Source organism: Anser cygnoides, chromosome 4 (assembly GCF_040182565.1).
Source record: "Anser cygnoides isolate HZ-2024a breed goose chromosome 4, Taihu_goose_T2T_genome, whole genome shotgun sequence".
Classification (NCBI taxonomy): domain Eukaryota; kingdom Metazoa; phylum Chordata; class Aves; order Anseriformes; family Anatidae; genus Anser; species Anser cygnoides.
This window is the reverse complement of record NC_089876.1, coordinates 50,739,921-50,748,261: the sequence shown is the minus strand read 5'-3', so window position 1 is coordinate 50,748,261 and position 8,341 is coordinate 50,739,921. Positions and strand designations below refer to the sequence as shown.

Genomic DNA, 8,341 nt, shown 5'->3' with positions numbered 1-8,341 from the left:
GTATGGGCTGCTGCAGGGAAAGTTAACATCCCATCCCAGTACAAATAGTCACTTGAAGTGACTTCTTGGATCATTAACTGCAGTCCCCTACTGAGGCAAGCCATTAGATCACATGATTATTCATCCCTATTATTCATCTCCAATGTTTTGCCCTATGTGGAGTAAGGAGAGTTCCATTAGAAATAGTGATAGAAGAAGTTCAGACTGTCTACCTTTTCATTTTCACTTTGACAGACACTTCCACTCTCTGAAGAGAGGATCTTTGAAATTTTTATAGGTAAACATAATGAAATGTTAATAGTAGAAATTGGAATTCAGTAATGCTTTTGTTCACCCTGTTGTATTAAGGATATCTCCAAAGGATTTTATCACTAAAACCTTGAGGAATGCTTGGCAGATCAGATCATGCTATGTACTTTTCAATTAAACAGTCCTGCTTAAGTTATGTGATAAGTAATGCATGCATGTGACTCCTGAGTATTTCTGCTCAACAATGCTTTGAATGCCTCCTGTTTTTTCCTCCCATTGTGGCATGTTATCATATCACATTTACCACCTGGGGAAATTCAAGACCAAAACTGTAACTTTAAGACTTTGATTTTGGCATTTCCACTTAATTAAAATACTCATATGAAGCCCAAGAGTTCTTATTTCATTTGAAGGCATTTTGATGTTTCAGTGGAATAAATCTTCCTCAGAAATGTGCATTCTGTTTTGTAGCTACCTGCTCCCTCTGGGGTTTTTAATGCTGTATTGCTATCCTGTATGCTGTTTTCAGGTCCAAAAAAACTGATTTTATACAAATTGCCTACTTCAGTGATTGGAGAAAGCATTGGAAGATACCTTGTTTTAAAAAGTTTTTGAAGGACTTTAGCAAGGCTACAGGAGCAATTTTATACAACTTATGTGGAGGAAAAAGTGGGAGGGGAGAGACAGAAACCTTCCCCATGTTTCTACAGTACTTTGTAAAGCCCTTTTTAACATACAACCAAGGCTGAAGATATTTAAGATATGTAACTCAATTGATTAAAAATGTGCATTTTGCTTGCCGCAAAGCTGCCAAAGTATCATTCTAGTATAAGTTTCAGGAAGACCCTCTGTCCTTCAGTGTCTTATTTCACCAGGTTGGAAGCTGGAAGCTAAGGTAATCAAGCCTTTTTGTTCTTTCAGGTACTCAGCACTTGAATTAGTTCAAAGTGGTAACAGAAATACCAAATTAAGTGCAGTATGAAAGAACAAAGACAAAAAGACATCTTTGGTTTTCCAACATATCCTTTTTAACAAATATTTTTAAAATATACATCTCCAAGTAAAAATTCAGTCTATGGATAAGAACGCTAGTTCCTTTCCACAATTGATACAGATCTTATTTTCTGACTAATGATAGCCTGTTATTGCACATCTTTTTTATTTGTTAGGGGATTACACTGAGTTGTATATCCCCCAGTGGATACTTGATTGCACAGTTTTCTCTTTCCCTGGAATGACTAGTTGAAATTCTTCTTTGTTTAAAAGCTTCAGATAAAAAAAATGTGCATTCATTATGCAGCTCAGCTGACCACAAATTTCATAAATGTCATTTTTTCTCCTATGTACTGGGTTTGTATTATGTGCATGTGATACATTCTACTGCTTTTTAGCTTGTACTCATTTTTCATGAGAATGTATCCCTGGAAATTAATTATTTGTATTTTCAGAACAAAATGGAACATGTAATCTGAAGCTGTATTTTTAAATTATATTCCCACCTTTGCGCAAGTTCATAATTTTACAGTACTTTACTCAGTGTGTGTGTGTATATAGATATATTGCTGTATTTTCAGAATATACTTTGAATTTTTCCATGAAAACAAACAAACAAAACCCCCTGTTATTTTACTTAGTATATAGTCTTTGCAGAGAGAAGTTATCAATAAACTAGGCTTGTGTATGAGGAGGCAAAACAAGTATGGTGGTGTGGAAAAACATGCCGGGGACTGCAATGGAAAGGAAAACCTTTCTTCAACAAAGGAAGGTGGAATTGAATGGAATGGAAGAAAATTACATGAGAGAGAAATTTGTGAGAGCCAAACATTTAGAAAACACAGGCGTATGTCACATCTGGCAGCCTTTTCTTTCTGCATCTATTTCACCTCTTGCCACACTTGTTTCAATTGAGCAACCTGGTCTAGTTAGAGACTTCCCTGCCCATGGCAGGGGGCTGGAATTAGATCATCTTTAAGGTCCCTTCCAAACCAAACCATTCTATGATAATTAAAGTTTTCTAGATCCTCTGGTAGAGTAGTGTACAAGGGATGGAGAATACACACGAAGTAAAAGAAATGCACTGCGCTGTAATACTAACTAGCTTCAAGAATACGCAAATTTTAGTAAAATTTTCATATACAAGTAGGGCAGAGAAATAGAATAAGACCTAGAAATAAGTCACCTTTTATTGCATAATTAGAAAATAAATATTAATAAATAACATAAAATAAGCTAGATGTGATGCAGCTCATATGAGACTTGCAAATGAGTTAAAAAATCATTGTCTATTTAACTACAGAGTTCAATAGGCAAGTGTTAGAACCTGGAACTACTTTGTAACTGTTGATGCTAACTAGGTACATGAGTTTTATTGACTTACTTCCATTAAATACACATGAAGTAATATTTTATGTAGTACTATAGATTGTGTTACAATCTATATAAAAGCAGGTAAATCTCTAGACTTTGCATGGTATTGTGTAGGAACAGTAAATCACCTTAAAAGAACGTATACTGCTGGATGTTACTGAAGATATCAGGTTCACCAGCAACATAAAACATAATACATTTGTTTGCTCTCTTTAGTGTGTGTGTGTGAAGGGTTAAAACTACAGGTTAGCTTTTGAAAGCAAATATGTGTCTATAATACAAGCAGAATACAATGTTGGGTATAGTAGTTTAATTTCTGACCTGCTGAATATGTTCCTGAAGTTGGCTGACTTGTTCCTGCGGTTCAGGAGGACATTGTGCCTGTGCTAGACAAGTGAACCGTAAACCTCTGCCTCAGGTGACTTCTATGAAACTCACTTTAGTCAGTGATTCGAGTATCAGACCACTGAAGTGAAAAAGTACTTGCTATGCTTAAGAGAGTTTCTCTGAAATTAGAGTGATGTATGGGGAGTTAAGGAGAGAGAGTGGCTCAGTTGACCTACGCTGGTATAAAATAGTAAAGTAAAGCCCAGTTAGTAAAGCTTGAAGGGTATTTTGAACAGCAATTTTTCCCCATGTGTCCCCCACACATCTAGCCTGTTTCACTTTCCAAGTGTATTAGATAAACTAATGTTTTACATTTTGTATGTCTTTAATGGACCTAGTCTCAGAATCTTGCTTGCAGTCCACCAGTATCTTCAGTTAAAAACAATATTATTAGCTCTTCAGATTACTTTAGTAGCTTTTTCTTGTGATGAAGAAATAATTGCACTTAGATGCTGTAGGTGTGAAAAACTGCACACCATCTTATCTGTTGTTAGTGGATTGTTAATATTTGCAGAGACTTTGATGTAAACTTTAAAAAAAATAATCAGTATAATTGCCCTACTTCTCAACAGCTGATAAGCTGGGAAAACAAAACTTAAATGGGGATGGGAGAAGAAAACTTAAATACAGTAAAACCAGTTGGAACTGAAAAATTTTGACAACCAAGAGCAAAATGTAAAAACTATTTCTGCACAAAATAAAATTTCCCATGCTTAAATGAAATAACTTCCATATATGCTGAGTTCTGGTTTGATATTATTACTAAAAAGTTATTTAAAGATAACCATGTCATATAGATATAAACTGTCAATAAGATACAGAATAACACTTTACCTCAGTGTCCTCCAGTAGTCATTGTTACCCATCAGGTTATAACGGTGTTGCCCTGAAGAGATCCATAAGAAATTTGAAGATATAATTTATGTTTGAAAATATCGCTTCTGGAATTTCTACCAGTGTTAAGTAGGTTGCCTTTTTGGAAGGTGGAAGGGTTGTGCTTTTTAATTGTTGGTGTGTGTGTGTTTTGGAAATGAAAATGTAATTAAGGTACTGATATCAGCATTAAACTACATATAGTTCTGAAGTCAGAATACATTCCTAAAGGAAGTAAATCTTCAATGTTCCTCAAAAGGAAGACAGACTTGTGATACCTTTCTGATGGAAAATATGTGCAGAAATAAATTCTTCCTATTTCTTCAGAGAGACATGGAGGTATGTACTTAAGCAATGTTCCTCTAATGTGTCAGAAAGAAAATTTACAACTCCTCTTAGGAAACTGCAACAAGATATCGCTATCAGTAAATAACAAGTACAAAAATGCAGAATGAAAACTGCTCTATCCTGTTGCAGCAAGTAGGTTTAAAATGAAGGAATACAGTATAGTAGAATTCTCTTGTGCTGCAGGTAAGTGTTAACACTTGAAAGCCCTGAAGTTGCAAGCACTGGGGAAATTAAAATTAAAAAAAAAAGGGGGGGGGGGAAGTCTACTGTACCCCAGAAAATGAGACGAACAGTGATATTTCTTTCCTCTTTGCGTTACAATTGATAATCCAGGGATATTCCACAGGTGAGGGAAAGTGTATTTATGACTTTAAACCAAGATGCTGTTTAACAATGAAATCTTTGTAGGTTATATACATAAGATATACTATTCGTTTCTACATTATTTTCTAACATTAACAGTGAAAGCAGAACAATATATGTAGTATCAGTTATGTAGTCTTCAATCCATGGCTATATTAGGAATATGTCATTAAGAGCTGTGGTTTGTGTCCTTATTTTGTCTTGAAACAGGAGTTACTATTTGTATTTGCTGGCAAAAAGTCTCAACCAATTTGAATTACAAGAGCAAACAATAACTTAATGTTCATTAATTCCCCTTGATCTGTTAGAGGAGTTAATGGAAATGTTAATTTCTGCTATGGGATATAGACAGGACAAAATAATTACTGATGTCAATATGATAGTAAGTGAAATGTTTGTGTGCTGTGGTACTGAAAGACTGCGATTAAAAAATATCCTCTATACTGTTATGACAATTTAAACTCCTAGGGAAATAGCTGATGCTAAGAACCATAAATCTTATTAAAATTATTATTAAAATTATTATGCTTCGGAGTAAAAGAACAGCTAAATGGGTGGATGAAAAATGTCCACAACATGGATGTGGATAACAGTTCAGGATGTAAGTCTGGCAAAACTGATGGACTGTTAGATGTTAAATGATCACTAAATCCCTGTCAGTCTTCCTATTCCTGACAGCATTTAAAACGTAATCTACAGGCTTTAACTTGAAAGTACTAGGGGTGGGTGCGTGTGGAAAAACAACCCAATGTATTCTTTGCTGGCTTATCTTTTTTTTCTTTGTGCTATGCTGAGTAATTGTTCGGAAACAAAGCTTTGATCCTCATAATGAGCACTTCATTGATACAAGCAGAAAATTAATTGTGCAAATCCCCTGACCAGCTGATAACAATGGGCCATACCAATTGTGGGTGGATGTAGAATTCCTTTGTAAGGCAAACAGGATGTTGCCTTGGAATAACAGCAGCTGAAACCTCACTGCTGAATTTTGTAGTGAAGTTACTGGCAGAATCTCCTTCTCCTTTTGTAGTAGAAATATTTTTCTTGTCCTTTCATAGAATGGTTCTGATATCATCCTATTTCTTTCTTTGTTAACTTTGTGTAAGATGTTCATTCATTTGCCATACTTTAGGAAAGGGAAGTAGATAACTGGTTCTGCCATAGATGTAGATTAGTTCTGGTCTTTCTACATAAGCTTTCATAGTACTCTACCTCCCCATCAGTGCATGGTGTACCTTCATCCCATTTGCACCCTATGATATCCAAGGAAGCACAGGATTCAGCCCATCAAGTGTAGTCATCTTGGACAATGAGATAATCAGAAGGTCAAAACCAGAATGCTAATAATGGCAAGTCTTGTATCATTTAGTAAGAGCAGAAGAAATAGATAAAGAAGGCAATGTACAGGTGCATTTACCAAGCGTGTCCCAGACTGCTCCTGGCCCACTAACCAAATGTTGTACAAGCTACCCACCTTTAAAACAGGCTATTATGCATGGACTCATGATTTTTTTCAGTGGCTTAAATTCAACAGGCTTCAGTCTGTTGTGTAATTACACCTACAAAAAGCAAGCTGGCAAAACTTTACCTCAATTTTAACAAAAGATTTAAACTAAAGATTAGAGGGGAAAAAAAAGAAAAAACATTTTTTTCCTTTGACAAGAAAAGCCAAAATGTGTAAGGCTCTGAAACATGGAAATGCTTTAATTAAGAAGCATTTCCTTGAAATTTTACAATTAATTATTTTTAATGTTTACTTTAAGTAGATAGCTGAACAATAGGTGCATTTTTTAATATAACATTAAGTGGACCTCTCAATTGTCAAAACTTATGCTTGAATACTTTAAATGAAATGTATAATGAATTTAAATTGGATTTCACTTCAAACAGTTTTTGATGTCTTTTTAATTAAATGTTATTTAAAAATCTTTCCTCAAATTTGGATCTTTTAATATGACTGTGAAATAAGTTAACTCATTTATCGGAAGTAGGCCTTTTATGTATATTTATGAAACAGGAAAAAACTGTCAAGAAATAAAACAAATTGTTGGTCTGTCGTTCCCCCTGCCCCTTCCCCCAACACCCCCCCCCTTTTTTTTGGTAGAGTCAGTGATTTGTTCTTCACAAGACCAATGGGATCTATCTACCTCAGATTGCACAGTGCTGAGGAAACCTGGTGTGATGTAAATTGAGCCAACAGCTGCTGAATGTTGAATTCTAACAATGCTTTAAACAGATGAAATAGACTTCTTTTCTTCTGGGAAATTATTATTAAAAACCACAAGTAGAATAAGATTCTACAAGACTTGACTACTGATTTTTTTAAAGGAATTTGAGATAACTTAGAATTACTGAATAACTTCTTAAAGTTGTACACACAATTCATACCAAAATAAGGCCAGACCATGGTGAAACTTACCACTATGGCATGTGTAGAGGGAGAATTACTTTCATAATACTGTTGTTTTTCTCATGTTTCTTCTTTAGAAACATGACAACTGCTAGATTTATTACTTAAATTTATTAACTTTAATATAAATGTATTAAGTGTTGGGATCATGCTGAGTGAAATTAATACTAGACGCTCAAAAATGTGAAGAGAGTGATTCAAACTTGCTTGTCCATAACTGGTGGTTAATTTTTTCCTATATAGGCCTGATTCAGGCATTTAGGGTTGCAGAAAATGGGAGGGGGGAGGGAAGTGGAACATGGGGGAACATTCCCCACATATAGGTGTTTTTTTGGAACATTACATAAAGCTGAGAACATTGGTTATGAGTTGAAATGACTTGCCTGTTGCCTCAATAGTTACAAACGTTATCCTGGTAGCAGAATATACATATGGAGGGTAGTACAAGCAGTTCATAAATTGTGAGTGTTAAAGTAGTATAGCATAGAAGAAACTGAGATATAACGAATATTCACTCTATGCTGGCTGTAAATGTATAACTAAGGTGAAGTCACTATTTAAATTAATATATAATTTTCAAACTAAAAGTCTTCTCAGTATTGACATCTGTGTGTTACTGCTAAAGCAAGACTTTAAAAAAAAAAAAAGTTGTCTGAAATTTACTACAAAAATTTTAACATTTAAAATTTGTTTCTCTTTAAATATCCTGTATTTGAAGAAAGATCCTGAAATATTTGGCTGAAGCGATGAAACTTAAAGCAAAAAAAATTCTTTTCATAATGGGGAGAAATGTTTTTCAGACAGTTCCATCTGACATACTACCTATAATTCTTTATATACTGTGAGTGAACTGAAAAACATCTGACAAACATTAAACATTATTAAAAATTGAATGAAGTATACACTGATTAGCGAGTAAATCAGGGCTTCTGCTAGCTGTTGATAGCGGGTCTTTGAGTTGATTTTGTTTATAAAAGATATCAAAGAAGTATATGTTTGGGAGTATGTAGGAGGATAACAGACAACAGTGCTTGGAAGCAACTTTCCTGGGTTAAGCAACAAATAATCAGTGTTTCTGGTACAGTGCTCAGTGACAGGAAAAATGTTGCTTATCTAATGAAAAAAATAATGATGCAGTTATTTGTGGAATAAACTATAGGGCACTTAAAGCTATTTCTTTAGGCTATATCTAATTAAATCTTCAATGTTTGTGCAGGCCCTCCAGCTTTTCATATTCATCTTTATTTGAAATTAAATGTAGATGTGTTTAGTTGATATTTTCTTGGTAAGGAAGCATAAAATTATACCTTGCTATTAAGACATCTCTCTGTTCCCAGGGGTAGT

At 34.5% G+C, this 8,341-nt stretch overlaps 1 long non-coding RNA gene across 1 annotated transcript in view; it reads left to right on the top strand.

The window, feature by feature from the left end:
* LOC106032302 (uncharacterized) overlaps positions 1-8,341 on the top strand; it is an 89,910-nt gene that overhangs the window by 20,098 nt on the left and 61,471 nt on the right. The window lies entirely within an intron of this gene.